The sequence below is a fragment of the Neolamprologus multifasciatus genome, chromosome 12 (genome assembly GCF_963576455.1).
Source record: "Neolamprologus multifasciatus chromosome 12, fNeoMul1.2, whole genome shotgun sequence".
Taxonomy (NCBI): domain Eukaryota; kingdom Metazoa; phylum Chordata; class Actinopteri; order Cichliformes; family Cichlidae; genus Neolamprologus; species Neolamprologus multifasciatus.
The window spans coordinates 27814603-27831880 of NC_140450.1; the positions used below are offsets into that span (position 1 = coordinate 27814603).

Sequence of the window (17278 nt, forward strand, 5' to 3'; positions counted from 1 at the left end):
ATGGTTCTTTCATAAATGTCAGCGATGCACAGCCTCCTCCCTCCAACTCTTCCATAGACTCTAATGTTAAAATGGCTAAGAAAGTTCGTTTGAAAATCAGAAGTACAGGCTGTCTTTACACTGTCACCACGTCCATATAATAAACTCCACAGCCATGAAAACTGAGAATTATGTAGACTAGACATTGCTGGTGCTTACGGTGAAAGAATTTTGTCGATACAACGTGTACTTTTCATTTGGGAAGAATTTGTTTGGGGCTGACTTTTCTGTTCATTTTAAGCATCAAAAGTGAGGTGCATGTCTGTATGCCTGTGTATGGAGCCATTGGGTGAAGTCACTACAGCAACTAGGCTCACACCTGCCTGCCTAACGAGCTCTGTCTCACTCTGCCAAGATTCATCTTAAACACTTCTCTTTGAACGACTTCTGTGTCCACAGTGTTTGCTCTACAGCCATCATTTTACCCTCAAAACGTAGCCATCATTCTTCTCTTTCCAACACCGTGTCTTTGAAAGCTCAGAGATGTAAACTTTTTAAACTGTGTGGATCCAAGTGGAGGGATCACATTTAAGTCATTCAGTGATTCAAAGAATATGAACTTTTAATATTCATTCAGATGTTTTCTGACTCTAAATTTTTTTTCTCATTACTTAGGTTTTTCTAATTTACATTTAAAACATTTTCAGCTATTTTCCAACTACTTCTGTGTGGATGTCAGCTTTTAGCAGTTCAGCACTTTTGTTTTCAGGCGAAAATTTCTGTATTTTTCATCTCATTCAACATTTTTAACTTAAAATTCAGCAATCAATTTATTTCAGTGCATACATTCAGATTCAAGCATTCACACTGCAGTTTCTTCAGAAAATGCACTTTCTAGTTATTATATTTTATCTATTCCGTACGTTTTTTGTACTCCTACTCCTTCAAAACCGTTCAACTTAGAAAAACCATTCAAACACCGTTAGATTCCTCTTCTTTTGGACATGACTGCTTCTATTTTTCTCATTTTTAACATTTATATTTTTAATTTTATTCAACTTTTTTCAACAAAAATTTCCCATGTATTTCAATGGGGAGACCCTTCAAATCCTCATTCAACTTACTCATTTTTAAACTCTTACTACTTCCACATACGTTGACATAGAGCCACCATTCAAACTTTAAAACGAAGACAAGACATTCAACTATTCAACTTGTATTTATCTTTTCAATATCTATTATACTTTTTCTTCAGTTCCAGTTTAAGTTTCATGATGTTTTTTCACCCGTTTCAGAGTTTATAATGGGTGTGTATGGGACGGAATGTTGGCGCTAGAGTGAGACAGCTCAACTGCTAGAGTGAGAGGAGCAAAAAAATTAATCTTAAAATCTTTTTTAAAAACTGCTGCTGTGTCCGCAGCGTTTGCTCTACAGGTATGATTTTACCCTCAAAACGTAGCCATCGCTGTCCTCTTTCATCCAATGTGTTTATTATAGTAATAGGTGTTATGGTTCTTTCATAAATGTCACCGATGCACAGCCTCCTCCCTCCAACTCTTCCATAGACTCTAATGTTAAAATGGCTCAGAAGGTTCATTTGAAAATCAGAAGAGCATGGTGTCTTTCCACTGTCACCACGTCCATATAATAAACTCCACAGGCATGAAAACTGAGAATTCAGTAGACCAGACATTGCTGCCACTCACGGTGAAAGAATTTTGTCAATACGACCTGTACTTTTCATTTGGGAACGATTTGTTTCGGGCTGACTTTTCTGTTCATTTTAAGCAGCAAAAGTGGGGCGCATGTCTGTGTGCGTGTCACACCTGCCTGCCTAACGAGCTCTGCCTGCCACTCTTCCAAGATTCATCTTAAACACTTCTCTTTCAACTGCTGCTGTGTCCACAGCGTTTGCTCTACAGGTATGATTTTACCCTCAAAATGTAGCCATCGCTGTCCTCTTTCATCCAATGTGTTTATTATAGTAATAGGTGTTATGGTTCTTTCATAAATGTCACCGATGCACAGCCTCCTCCCTCCAACTCTTCCATAGACTCTAATGTTAAAATGGCTCAGAAGGTTCGTTTGAAAATCAGAAGAGCATGGTGTCTTTACACTGTCACCACGTCAATGTAATAAACTCCACAGGCATGAAAACTGAGAATTCAGTAGACCAGACATTGCTGCCGCTCACGGTGAAAGAATTTTATCGATACGACCTGTACTTTTCATTTGGGAACGATTTGTTTTGGGCTGACTTTTCTGTTCATTTTAAGCAGCAAAAGTGAGGCGCATGTCTGTGTGCTTGTCACACCTGCCTGCCTAACGATCTCTGCCTGCCACTCTGCCAAGATTCATCTTAAACACTTCTCTTTCAACTGCTGCTGTGTCCACAGTGTTTGCTCTACAGCCATCATTTTACCCTCAAAACGTTGCCATCGTTGTTCTCTTTCCAACACTGTGTCTTTCAAAGCTCAAACATTTAAAAATTTTAAACTGTGTGGATCCAATTGGAGGGATCATATTTTAGTCATTCAGTGATTCAAAGAGTATGAACTTTTAATATTCATTCAGATGTTTTCTGACTCTAAATTTTTTTTCTCATGACTTAGGTTTTTCTAATTTACATTTAAAACATTTTCAGCTATTTTCCAACTTCTTCTGTGTAAATGTCAGCTTTTAGCAGTTCAGCACTTTGGTTTTCAGGTTAAATTCTGTTTTTTGTTTTGTTTTTTATTTCATTCAAACTTTTTAATTTAAAATTCAGCAATTAATTCATTTCAGTGCATACATTCAGATTCAAGCATTCACACTGCAGTTTCTTCAGAAAATGCACTTTCTAGTTGTGTGGATGCTTTAAGGCATCCACACTATTGTTTTCCTGTTTCTCTTTATTCTTTATTATTATTATTATTCTAGTTGCTTCCGTACGTTTTTTGTCACTTAACTACTTCCACAATTTTCAGCCGATTTTCACCATTCAAATTTTAAACTATTCTGCTATTTCTGCTAATGTGGGCTATGACTTTTGCTATTTTTTGCTATTATACTTTTTAAAATATTAAGCTTTTTTCCTTTAATTTGTCCCATTAAAATGAATGGAAAACTTCCGCAATTCTGCTAAAACTTGCTTGTTTTTGAAACTTAACTACTTCCTCATACTTTCACCTAGAACAACCATTCAAACTTTAAAATGTTCACAAATTATTGGGCTATTCATGTATGATTCAGCTTTTTCATATCTGTTACCATTTTCATCTTATCCCTCTTCAAGTTTTGAGTTTCATCTTTGTGATTTTTCACAAAATACATGCGTTGTTATGGTATCTATGCAGTTGGTTCTAAGTGAGCCACTGTACCTTTGGCAATTTTCTCTTCATGTCCAAACAACTTCTTGCTACTTGCTCAATTTTCACTCAACTCCCACAAATTATACATCAAAATGTAGGTATTTTTGCTGGCTTTCAGAAAATGTCACTATCATTGTTGTGGAATTTATAGAATTTTGGCAAATCTCCTCAGACCAACACAAACTCTGAAAACTCTCCATAGAAAGTCAATGGAGAGTTTGTTCAAAATCACCGCTGGATTTCTCTAATGAGAGGCATATTCGAATCGCCATATCTCCTTAACGAAGCGAAGTTAAGACATGAGGCTTGTGCCAATATATCTTCAGACTCTCCTGACGCTCACAATTCAAGAAATTCCTTCTCACCTATTACCGTTCTGAGATGAGTTAGACTTGTTTGAGGGTAGGAAATTCGTCCTTCGCTCAGATTTCTTCAGATTTCAAACTCTGGAAATGAACCACTTTTTTCTCTCGTCATATCTTTTTGATGGATTTCCACAAAGACCTGAAAATTTCCATGACTGTTCACCAAAGCCTGCTGTCTCTTACGGTGAAAGAATGATATCGATACTCCAAATAGATTTAGAGTTAGAAAGTGTTGTTTGAGGGGAAGTCAAGGCAGTATTCGCTTCGCCTCTACTCAGTTATGGTGCATTAGAAGTCAAATATCTTTAATAATTCATATTTTAATGATATATTGTCAACACTTGAAGATTCCCCCATCTCTTCTGAACAAAACGGTGTAAGAATGACCGTTCTAGCCCCTACGGTTAGGAAATTATGGTCATTTGTTTGAGTTTAGTCCTCACTATGAGAAATAGACTGCAAAAATCCTGTCTCTCTGCTGCGTGTGTAAAAACAGCTGCACCTGTTTTGGCGGGAAAAAGTACACAGCCTCTTTGATTGGTGGATTCAAATTTAGCAGCTCCCAGGCAGCTTGACTGACCTAGAAACTTGCTTCTCTCGCTTTGTGTGTATTATATAATATAGTATTTGAGCTTAATATAGTATTTCTGCTTAATATAGTATTTCTGCTTAATATAGTATTTCTGCTAAATTATGAGTTTCTGGTTTTTATAGTATTTGTGCTTTTTATAGTATTTCTGCTTTTTATATTATTTCTGCTTTTTGTAGGATTTGTGCTTAATTTAGTATTTCTGCTAAATTATAGTATTTCTGCTTTTTATAGGATTTCTGCTTTTTATAGGATTTGTGCTTAATACAGTATTTGTGCTTAATATAGTATTTCTGCTAAATTATAGTATTTCTGCTTTTTATAGGATTTCTGCTTTTTATAGTATTTGTGTTAAAACATAGTATTTCTACTAAATGTAGTATTTATGCTTAATCATACTATTTCTATATATTACTGCCAGGTCCCCAGGCAGCCAATCCTCTGTGAGGACTGAGACACTTAGCCCTGAGATTTACACATCAGGGCCTGCACGGCTTCCTAGCCAGCCAATCATATCTGAGGTCTGCCGTTTCTTCTCTCGTTATATCTCAGCGACGGTTGTACAAAGAGCAATTATTCTAGTTGCCACTTTTTGTACTTTTTTTGGCACTTAACTACTTCCACAATTTTCAGCCGATTTTCACTGTTCAAATTTTGAACTATTCTGCTATTTCTGCTAATGATCGCTATGACTTTTGCTATTTTTTGCTATTATACTTTTTAAAATATTAAGCTTTTTTCCTTTAATTTGTCCCATTGAAATGAATGGAAAACTTCCAAAATTCTGCTAAAACTTGCTCTTTTTTGAAACTTAACTACTTCCTCATACTTTCGCCTAGAACAACCATTTAAACTTTAAAATGTTCACAAATTATTGGGCTATTAATGTATGATTCAGCTTTTTCAAATCTTTTACCGTTTTATTTTTATCCCTCTTAAAGTTTTGAGTTGCAAAATTGTGATTTTTCACAAAATACATGGGTTGTTATGGTTGCTCTGCAGTTGGTTCTAAGTGAGCCACTTTAAGTTTCGCAGTCTTCTCTTCATGTCCGAACAACTTCTTGCTACTTGCTCAATTTTCACTCAACTTCCACAAATTATACATCAAAACGTAGGTATTTTTGCTGGCTTTCAGAAAATGTCACTGTCATTGTTGTGGGATTTATAGAATTTTGGCAAATCTCCTCAGACCAACACAAAGTCGGAAAACTCTCCATAGAAAGTCAATGGAGAGTTTGTTCAAAATCACCGCTTGATTTCTGTAATGAGAGGCATATTCGAATCGTCATATCTCCTTAACGAAGCGACGTTAATTCAATTCAATTCAATTCAATTTTATTTATATAGCGCCAAATCACAACAAATGTCGCCTCAAGGCGCTTCATAGATACAGAGAAAAGCCCAACAATCATATGACCCCCTATGAGCAAGCACTTTGGCGACAGTGGGAAGGAAAAACTCCCTTTTAACAGGAAGAAACCTCCGGCAGAACCAGGCTCAGGGAGGGGCGGCCATCTGCTGCGACCGGTTGGGGTGAGAGAAGGAAGACAGGATAAAGACATGCTGTGGAAGAGAGACAGAGATTAATAACAGATACGATTCAATACAGAGAGGTCTGTTAATACATAGTGAGTGAGAAAGGTGACTGGAAAGGAAAAACTCAATGCATCATGGAAATCCCCCGGCAGCCTACATCTATTGCAGCATAACTAAGGGAGGATTCAGGGTCACCTGGTCCAGCCCTAACTATATGCTTTAGCAAAAAGGAAGGTTTTAAGCCTAATCTTAAAAGTAGAGATAGTGTCTGTCTCCTGAATCCAAACTGGAAGCTGGTTCCACAGAAGAGGGGCCTGAAAACTGAAGGCTCTCCCTCCCATTCTACTTTTAAATACTCTAGGAACAACAAGTAGGCCTGCAGAGCGGGAGCGAAGTGCTCTAATAGGGTGATATGGTACTACAAGGTCATTAAGATAAGATGGGGCCTGATTATTTAAGACCTTGTATGTGAGGAGCAGGATTTTGAATTCAATTCTGGATTTAACAGGAAGCCAATGAAGGGAAGCCAAAACAGGAGAAATATGCTCTCTCCTTCTAGTCCCTGTCAGTACTCTTGCTGCAGCATTTTGGATTAACTGAAGGCTTTTCAGTGAGTTTTTTGGACATCCTGATAATAATGAATTGCAGTAGTCTAGCCTGGAAGTAATAAATGCATGAACTAGTTTTTCAGCGTCACTCTGAGACAGGATATTTCTAATTTTAGAGATGTTGCGCAAATGGAAGAACGCAGTCTTACATATTTGTTTAATATGTGCGTTGAAGGACATATCCTGGTCAAAAATGACTCCAAGGTTCCTCACAGTGTTACTGGAGGCCAAGGTAATGCCATCCAGAGTAAGAATCTGGTTAGATACCATATTTCTAAGCTTTTCAGCGCCGAGTACAATGACCTCAGTTTTATCTGAGTTAAGAAGCAGAAAGTTAGTGGCCATCCAAGTCTTTATGTCTTTGAGACATTCCTGCAGTTTAACTAATTGGTGTGTGTTATCTGGCTTCATGGACAGATAGAGCTGGGTGTCATCTGCATAGCAGTGAAAATGTATGCTATGTCTTCTAATGATGCTGCCTAGGGGAAGCATGTATAATGTAAACAGAATTGGTCCTAGCACCGAACCCTGTGGAACTCCATAATTAACCTCAGTGTGTGAAGAGGACTCTCCATTTACATGCACAAATTGGAGTCTATTAGATAGATATGATACAAACCACTGCAGTGCAATACCTGTAATACCTACAGCATGTTCTAATCGCTCTAATAGAATATTATGGTCAACAGTATCGAATGCTGCACTAAGGTCAAGAAGGACAAGCACAGAGATGAGTCCACTGTCAGAGGCCATAAGAAGATCATTTGTAACCTTCAATAAAGCTGTTTCTGTGCTGTGATGAACTCTGAAACCTGACTGAAACTCTTCAAATAAACCATTCCTCTGCAGATGATCTGTTAGCTGTTTGACAACTACTCTTTCAAGGATTTTTGATATGAAAGGAAGGTTGGAGATTGGCCTATAATTAGCTAAGACTGCTGGGTCTAGAGATGGCTTTTTGAGTAAAGGTTTAACTGCAGCCACCTTGAAGGCCTGTGGTACATAGCCGATTATTAGAGATAGGTTGATCATATATAAGATCGAAGAATTAATCAATGGCAGGACTTCTTTGAGCAGTTTTGTAGGAATGGGGTCTAAAAGACACGTTGATGGTTTGGAGGAAGTAATTATTGAAGTTAACTCAGAAAGATCGATTGGAAAAAAAAGAGTCTAACTTAACATCAATGAAACTAAGAGTAGCTGTAGATAATATTACATCTGTGGGATGATTATTGGTAATTTTTTCTCTAATGATAAAAATTTTATTTGTGAAGAAGTTCATGAAGTCATCACTAGTTAACGTTAAAGGGATGGTTGGCTCAACAGAGCTCTGACTTTTTGTCAGCCTGGCTACAGTGCTGAAGAGAAACCTGGGGTTGTTCTTATTTTCTTCAATCAGTGATGAGTAGTAAGCTGTTCTGGCTTTGCGGAGGGCTTTCTTATAAAGCAACAAACTATTTCTCCAGGCTAAATGATGATCCTCTAAATTTGTGACACGCCATTTCCTCTCCAGATTACGAGTCATCTGCTTTAGGGTACGTGTTTGAGAATTATACCACGGGGTCAGGTACTTCTGATTAGAGACCTTAGTTTTCACTGGAGCTACAGTATCCAGAGTCGTACGTAGTGAGGAGGTGAAATTATTAACAAGATAATCGACCTCTGTTGGGGTAGCGTTCAGATAGCTGCTCTGCTCTGTGTTGGTACAGGGCATTGACGATGATAACAGTGGCTGGATTATATTGTTAAACTTAGTTACAGCGCTTTCAGAAAGACATCTACTTTGATAAAGTCCACTCTCCACTGCTGCGTAATCAATTATTGTAAATGTAAATGTTATCAAGAAATGATCAGACAGGAGAGGGTTTTCAGGAAACACTGTTAAATGTTCAGTTTCTATGCCATATGTTAAAACAAGATCTAGAGTGTGATTAAAGTGGTGGGTGGGTTCTTTTACATTTTGAGAGAAACCAATTGAGTCTAACAACAGATTAAATGCCATGTTGAGGCTGTCATTTTTAGCATCTACATGGATGTTAAAATCACCCACAATAATTATTTTATCTGAGCTCAGAACTAAATTAGATATAAAGTCTGAGAAATCAGACAGAAACTCTGTGTAAGGCCCAGGTGGACGATAGATGATAACAAGTAAGACTGGTTTCTGAGTTTCACAGCTGGGGTGGACAATGCTAAGCATCAGGCTTTCAAATGAATTAAAAGTCTGTCTTGGTCTTTCATTAATTAATAGACTGGTGTGAAAAATTGCTGCCACACCACCCCCTCGACCTGTGCTTCGAGATTTCTGGTAGTTAGAATGACTCGGGGGTGTTGATTCATTTAAACTAACATAATCATCCTGCTGCAACCAGGTTTCTGTAAGGCAGAGTAAATCAATTTGTTGATCAATTATTAAGTCATGTACTAACAGAGACTTGGAGGAGAGAGACCTAATATTTAATAATCCACATTTCACTGTTTTACTCTTTGGTTCAGATGTGGATACTGTATTGTTCTTTCTTTGTGATTGTTTAAGTTGTTTGTTGCTGGTTTTTAGTTTGTTTTTTGTCTTTTTGGAAGCAGACACAGTCTCTATGGAGATGGGTTTTTGGGGGGGTAGCAGGAGGAGAGAAGCTGCAGAGAGGCGTGTAAGACTGCAACTCTGCTTCCTGGTCCCAACTCTGGATAGTCATGTTTTGAGGGGTTTAATAAATTTGTCGATATTTCTAGAAATGAGAGCTGCTCCATCCAAAGTGGGATGGATGCCATCTCTCCTAACAAGACCAGGTTTCCTCCAGAAGGTTTGCCAATTATCTATGAAGCCCACATCGTTTCTGGGACACCACTCAGACAGCCAGCAATTTAAGGAGAACATGCGGCTAAACATGTCACTCCTGGTCTGATTGGGGAGGGGACCAGAGAAAACTACAGACATGAGACATGTTAAGACATGAGGCTTGTCCCGATATATCTTCAGACACTCCTGACGCTTACAATTCAAGAATTATTTTCTCACCTATTACCATTTGGCCATGAATTACGTTTGTTTGAGGGTAGGAAATTCGTCCTTCGCTCAGATTTCTTCAGCTTTCAAACTCTGGAAATGTACCACTTTTTTCTCTCGTCATATCTTTTTAATGGATTTCCACAAAGACCTGAAAATTTCCATGACTGTTCACCAAAGCCTGCTGTCTCTTACGGTGAAAGAATGATATCGATACTCCAAATAGATCTAGAGTTAGAAAGCGTTGTTTGATGGCAAGTCAAGGCAGTTTTCGCTTGACTCTACTCAGTTATGGTGCATTACAAGTCAAATATCTTTAATAATTCATATTTTAATGATAAATTGTCAACACTTGAAGATTTCCCCATCTCTTCTGAACAAAACGGTGTAAGAATGACCGTTCTAGCCCCTACGGTTAGGAAATTATGGCCATTTGTTTGGAGGGTAGTCCTCACTATGAGAAATAAACTGCAAAAATCCTGTCTCTCTGCTGTGTGTGTAAAAACGGCTGCACCTGTTTTGGCGGGAAAAAGTACACAGCCTCTCTGATTGGTGGATTCAAATTCAGCAGCTCCCAGGCTGCTTGACTGACCTACAAAGTTGCTTCTGTCTCCCTCTGTGTGTGTGTGTGTGTGTGTGTGTGAGACAGAGAGAGAGAGAGGGAGAGAGAGAGAGAGAAAGCCTTTTAATATAGGATTTGTGCTTAATATAGTATTTCTGCTTTTTATAATATTTGTGCTTAATATAGTATTTCTGCTTAATACAGTATTTCTGCTAAATTATAGTATTTGTGCTTAGTATAATATTTCTGCTAAATTATAATATTTCTGCTTTTTATAGTATTTCTGCTTTTTATAGTATTTGTGCTTCTTATAGGATTTCTGCTTTTTATAGTATTTGTGCTTAATATAGTATTTCTGCTAAATTATAGTACTTCTGCTTTTTATAGGATTTCTGCTTTTTATAGTATTTCTGCTTAATATAGTATTTCTGCTAAATTATAGTATTTCTGCTTTTCATAGTATTTCTGCTTTTTATAGTATTTGTGCTTAATATAGTATTTCTGCTAAATTAAAGTATTTCTGCTTTTTATAGTATTTGTGATAAAACATAGTATTTCTACTAAATGTAGTATTTATGCTTAATCATACTATTTCTATATATTACTGCCAGGTCCCCAGGCAGCCAATCCTCTGTGAGAACTGAGACATTCAAATTTACAAATCAGGGCCTGCACGGCTTCCCAGCCAGCCAATCATATCTGAGGTCTGCCGTTTCTTCTCTCGTCATATCTCCGCGACGGTTGTACAAAGAGCAATGAAAATCGCAGTCAAAGTACACCAAAGTCCGCTGATTCACCCAGTACAAGAATTATGCTTCTAATCCACCTAGTTTTTGAGTTACGCGACGTTTTGTAACTCCAAAAAACGGCGTTTTTCGCCTCTTACCGCGGTCTAATTCTGACTGCTCATCACCCTGTTTTCCAGGCGCCCACTCTCTTTCCCAGTGGCGCAGTTGGTAATGACACGGTTCTGGAACTCAAAGGTCGTGGGTTCAATCCCACCTTGGTCAACATGTTTTTTTCCCTACAAATTAATACACTATCACAGACCAGTAATTCATATTCATCATTTATTACAATTCTGCAAACTTTTATCATTTTACCAGCTTTTCTAATATGGACCTCACATTCTTGTTAACACTCCATGGCACAAATACTGTTCCCTTTAGGCTCTGTGTATGTGTGTGTGTATCAATATTTCTCCCATTTTAAAGTATTACTCCTCCATAATTGTATTTCTGTTAAATCAAAGTACTTTTACTACATCTTAGTACTTCTGCTCAATCATAGTACTTCTGCTCAATCATAGTATTTTTGCCAAATCATGGTTTTTGTGCCAAATCATAACATTTGTGTTATGTTATAGTATTACTACTAAGTGGAGGAATTTCTGTCATGTTACAGTATATGTGCTGATTACAGTATTTCTGCTAAATCATAGTATTTCTACTATACTATATTCCAAGAACCAAGATGGCGGCGCATGAACAACGCGAGGCTCAGTGTCTCTCCAGAATCTGCTATTTAGCGTTTTTTTATCTACTTTTGACCGCATTATTCATCCAGAATTGCTGTGCGTTGCTGACCTACAGCAGACAAGAGGTTCTGGACATCTGGACTCATAACTCCAACAGTTTTATCGCCTATCTCCGACTCATCCCAGAGATCTCCAGAACACCGGAGGCTGCCCACTCTCCCCAGCCGGGCGGAAGTGCACGCAGACGGCGCCAAGATCATAAACAAAGGCGAGGTAGGCGCGGAGGGCTACGGGCTAAGCTAAAGCTAACACCACACCGGCTGCCTTTACCCAGTATTTTCCTCGCCAATGTCCTTTCTCTGGCAAACAAAATGGATGAGATACGGCTCTCCATCACTAACAACAGACGGATTATGGACTCAAATGTCATGTTTTTCACCGAAACATGGTTGAACAACAGCTGCCCGGACAATGCTATCGAGTTAGCAGGACGCCACACACACCGAGCCTGTCGGCTCGGTGTGTGTGGCGGCAAGACCGGAGTCATCTGCTAGCTTTTTGCATTTATATTAACAATGCTTGGTGCATGAACTCCACTACTACTGAGAGTCACTGCTCACCTAATGCGGAGTTTTTAATGGTCAAATGCAGACCTTATTATCTCCCCAGAGAACTCACTTCGATCATACTCACTGCAGTGTATATACCCCCCGACGCTAATGCTAGGTTGGCCATGAAAGAACTTTCTGCAGCCATTAACAAACACCAGAATAAACACCCCGAGGCTGCTTTTATTGTTGCTGGCGACTTCAACCACACCAACTTAAAGACAGTCCTCCCCAGATTCCACCAACATGTCTCCTGCCACACCAGAGGAGACAAGACTTTAGACCATGTGTATTCCAACCTGGCTGGAGCCTACAAAGCAACACCCCTCCCCCACATTGGACAATCGGACCATCTCTCCCTGTTCCTCACACCTCGGTACTCACCACTCATCCAACGTGTGAAACCTGCTGTGAGGACAATTAAAGTGTGGCCAGAGGGGACAGACGCAGTGCTCCAGGACAGATTTAAAAACACAGACTGGAATATGTTCATCCACACAGACCTGGACCAGTACGCCTCATCTGTACTGGATTACATCTCCGAAACCACAGACAGTGTCACCACCCAGAAACGGATCACCATGTACCCCAACCAGAAGCCTTGGATGAACCGGGATGTTCGTCTCCTCCTGAAGGCCCGCAACACTGCCTTTAGGTCAGGAGATGCACACGCCTACAGTACAGCCAGGGCTAATCTAAAGAAGGGCATCAAAAAAGCCAAACACCACTACAAAAAGAAGGTAGAAGAACACTTCTCCAACTCCAACCCCCGACGCATGTGGCAAGGACTCCAGACCATTACAGACTACAGGACCACCAAACCCTCCCCCGCATCCTCTGATGTCTCCTTCCTCAACGAGCTCAACAACTTTTATGCTCGTTTTGAGCGAGGGAATCCAACAACCACAACCAAAACAGACATGACGCCAGACCACCAACCTCTGACTCTCTCCCCAACCGATGTAGGAGCGGTGCTGAGCAGGATCAATGTCCACAAGGCTGCAGGTCCTGATGGCATCCCCGGGCGTGTTCTCAGAGCGTGTTCTGGGGAGCTTGCAGGAGTGCTCACAGACATATTCAACCTGTCCTTGGCCTACGCTGTGGTACCGGCCTGCTTCAAATCCACCTCCATCGTCCCGATACCCAAAAACTCCAACCCATCTTGCCTCAATGACTACCGCCCAGTAGCACTCACCCCCATCATCACTAAGTGCTTAGAGCAGCTGGTCCTAGCACACTTCAAATCCTGTCTCCCCCCACCCTGGACCCCCACCAATTCGCATACCGCCAGAACAGGAGCACAGAGGATGCAGTCTCCATCGCACTGCACTCTGTCCTCTCACACCTGGAAAACAACAACACATACGCCAGAATGCTGTTTATAGACTTCAGTTCAGCATTCAATACAATCCACCCCTCACAACTCATCAGAAAACTGACAGACCTGGGCATCAGTTCCCTCATCTGCAAATGGTTACTGGACTTCCTGACCAACCGCCCCCAACATGTCCGGCTGGATAACCACTGCTCATCTACAATCACAATGAACACCGGTGTACCACAAGGCTGTGTGATGAGCCCTTTCCTCTACTCCCTCTTCACCCACGACTGCAGACCTGCTGATGGTTCCAACACCATCATTAAGTTTGCAGATGACACCACGGTGATTGGCCTCATCAGTGACAACGATGAGGCCGCCTACAGGGAGGAGGTGGATCGTCTGGCTGAGTGGTGCGACAGAAACAACCTGCTGCTTAACACAGAGAAGACCAAGGAGCTCATCGTGGACTACAGGAGGAATGCTGACCCACATCCACCCATCCACATTAAGGGGACGGCTGTGGAGCGTGTGAGCAGCTTCAAGTTCCTGGGAGTCCACATCTCCGAGGATCTCATCTGGACGACCAACTGCTCCAAGCTGGTCAAGAAGGCTCACCAGCGCCTCTTCTTCTTGAGGACTCTGAGGAAAAACCACCTGTCCTCAGACATCCTGGTGAACTTCTATCGCTGTACCATCGAGAGCATCCTGACCAACTGTATAACAGTCTGGTATGGGAACTGCTCTGCCTCGGACCAGAAGGCATTGCAGAGGGTCGTGAAAACTGCCCAGTGCATCGCCGGAGCACCACTTCCTGCCATAAAAGACATATACAGGAAGCGGTGTCTGAAAAGGGCTGGGAAAATCATCAAAGACCCCAGTCACCCATCACATAGACTCTTCACCCTCCTGCCCTCTAGGAGGCGCTACAGGAGCCTCCGGACTAAGACCACCAGGTACCGGAACAGCTTCTTCCCCACAGCTGTCAGACTCCTGAACTCTGCCTCCTGACATCTGACCCACGTTAAACTCATGGACTGGACATACACACACCCACAACCACCTACACACACACACAATGGACAACCGTACCCTCAAACACACAATAATAACATGGACTGAACCACCATTCACAATCACTAGCACTTTATATACCTCTGTAGAAATTATCCACATATCTCACTTATCTTAACTGCACTACTGTATAGTTCTGTGTAAATAATCATACGATAATTTTTAATCCTACAACTGTTTATAACTTGCATAGTTCACATTTCTGTATAACTGTATATCTCAGATTTCTGTATAGTTTTTTTTTATTTCATATTTATATCCTGTTCATAGCCTGTACATAGCTTGTACTCACTACAGCCTGTACATACTTATAGTTATAGAATATTCATAACATACTTCATACCGTGTACATTATAACATACCATAATAGACCCATTTCTGTAACATACTTACATATCTATATTATTTCTAATATATATTGTAATATATCTATATCACTAAAGCACTTCTGGATGGATGCAAACTGCATTTCGTTGCCCTGTACCTGTGCATGTGCAATGACAATAAAGTTGAATTCTATTCTATTCTATTCTATATTATATTTTTCTTTCTAAATATAGCATTTCTGCTATATAATTGTATTTCTGCTATGTTATAATATTTGTGCTAAACCAGAGTATTTGTGCTGAAACATAGTATTAATTTAAAATTACAATATTCATAGTTCATCACAGTGTCTCTGGTAAATCACAGTATTTCTGCTATGTTGTACTATTTTTCTAAATCATAGTGTTTCCGTAATGTTTAAGTATTTTTGGCTAAATGTATTCTTTCTGTTATCTTATACTATTTCTCCTAAATTCTTGTATATTTGAGAAGTTATCATGTTTCTGGTAAGTTACAATATTTCTGCCAAGTTCTGCTATGCTATTGTATTTCTGCCAAGTATTATGTTTCCTCTAAGATATTGCAGTTCTGCTAAGTTATTACTTTTTAGCAAAGTTCCTTTGCTTCTGCAAAGTTTTTAACATTTCTGCAACTTTTCAGCTTTTTCAGCTAGTTTTTGCAGACAGCTTCAGCTTTAAAGCATCCACACTGCATTTTCGCAGGAAATGCAAATTTTTCTAGTTATTATTATTCTTCAAGTTGCTCCGTTTTTTTGAACTTTATCTACTTCCACAATTTTTGTGCTATTTTCACCGTTCAAATTTTAAACTATTCTGCTATTTCTGCTATGAGTTTTGCTATTTATAACTATTATACTTTTTAAAATATTAAGCTTTTTTCCTTTAATTTGTCACATTGAAATGAATTGGAAACTTCCGCAATTCTGCTAAAACTTGCTCGTTTTTGAAACTTAACTACTTCCTCATACTTTCACATAGAAACTCCATTTAAACTTTAAAATGTTCACAAATTATTGGGCTATTCATGTATGATTCAGCTTTTTCATATCTGTTACTGTTTTCATCTTATCCCTCTTTAAGTTTTGAGTTTCATCTTTGTGATTTTTCACAAAATACATGGGTTGTTATGGTTGCTATGCACTTGGCTTTCACTGTGCCACTGTAGGTTTCGCAGTCTTCTCTCCATATCCGAACAACTTCTTGCTACTTGCTCAATTTTCACTCAACTTCCACAAATTATACATCAAAACGTAGGTATTTTTGCTGGCTTTCAGAAAATGTCACTATCATTGTTGTGGGATTTATAGAATTTTGGCAAATCTCCTCAGACCAACACAAAGTCGGAAAACTCTCCATAGAAAGTCAATGGAGAGTTTGTTCAAAATCACCGCTTGATTTCTGTAATGAGAGGCATATTCGAATCGTCATATCTCCTTAACGAAGCGACGTTAAGACATGAGGCTTGTCCCGATATATCTTCAAACACTCCTGACGCTCACAATTCAAGAATTTTTTTCTCACCTATTACCATTTGGTTCATGAATTACGTTTGTTTGAGGGTAGGAAATTCGTCCTTCGCTCAGATTTCTTCAGATTTCAAACTCTGGAAATGAGCCACTTTTTTCTCTCGTCATATCTTTTTGATAGATTTCCAGAGAGACCTGAAAATTTCCATGGTTGTTCACCAAAGCCTGCTGTCTCTTACGGTGAAAGAATGATATCGATACTCCAAACAGATTTAGAGTTACAAAGCGTTGTTTGAGGGCAAGTCAAGACAGTTTTCGCTTAGCCTCTACTCAGTTATGGTGCATTACAAGTCAAATATCTTTAATAATTCATATTTTAATGATAAATTGTCAACACCTGAAGATTCCCCCATCTCTTCTAAACAAAACGGTGTAAGAATGACCATTCTAGCCCCTACAGTTAGGAAATTATGGCCATTTGTTTGGAGGGTAGTCCTCACTATGAGAAATAGACTGCAAAAATCCTGTCTCTCTGCTGCCTGTGTAAAAACGGCTGCACCTGTTTTGGCGGGAAAATGTACACAGCATCTCTGATTGGTGGATTCAAATCCAGCAGCTCCCAGGCTGCTTGACTGATCTACAAAGTTCCTTCTTTCTCTTTCTGTGTGTGTTATAGTATTTCTAAATTGTAGTATTTCTGCTTGTTATATTATTTCTGCTAAATTATAGTATTTCTGCTTTTTATAGTATTTCTGCTTTTTATAGGATTTGTGCTTAATATAGGATTTCTGCTAAATTATAGTATTTCTGCTCAATTATAGTATTTCTTCTTTTTATAGTATTTCTGCTTTTTATAGGATTTGTGCTTAATATAGTATTTCTGCTTTTTATAGGATTTGTGCTTAATATAGTATTTCTGCTTTTTATAGGATTTGTGCTTAATATAGTATTTCTGCTTTTTATAGTATTTGTGCTTAATATAGTATTACTGCTTA

At 39.2% G+C, this 17278-nt stretch overlaps 1 protein-coding gene and 3 long non-coding RNA genes across 4 annotated transcripts in view; 3 read left to right on the top strand and 1 right to left on the bottom strand.

The window, feature by feature from the left end:
• The window catches only part of LOC146507183 (uncharacterized), a 26919-nt gene extending 18822 nt beyond the window's left edge, over positions 1-8097 (top strand). The window contains exon 2 of the mRNA XM_085180621.1: positions 4866-8097. The gene's annotated coding sequence lies outside the window, so the exon portion shown is untranslated. The remainder of the gene's footprint in view (positions 1-4865) is intronic.
• Positions 1-17278, top strand: part of LOC146507181 (uncharacterized) — a 224311-nt gene that overhangs the window by 50580 nt on the left and 156453 nt on the right. The gene's annotated exons all lie outside the window — the stretch shown is intronic.
• Positions 178-4848, bottom strand: LOC146507184 (uncharacterized). Its single transcript, XR_014877244.1, has 2 exons — positions 1871-4848; positions 178-1381 (listed from the first exon to the last, which is right to left on the bottom strand). It is a non-coding gene; the product is annotated as an uncharacterized LOC146507184 (long non-coding RNA).
• LOC146507185 (uncharacterized) overlaps positions 12036-17278 on the top strand; it is a 144708-nt gene continuing 139465 nt past the window's right edge. Inside the window, exon 1 of the long non-coding RNA XR_014877241.1 lies at positions 12036-12365. This is a non-coding gene — a long non-coding RNA (uncharacterized LOC146507185). The remainder of the gene's footprint in view (positions 12366-17278) is intronic.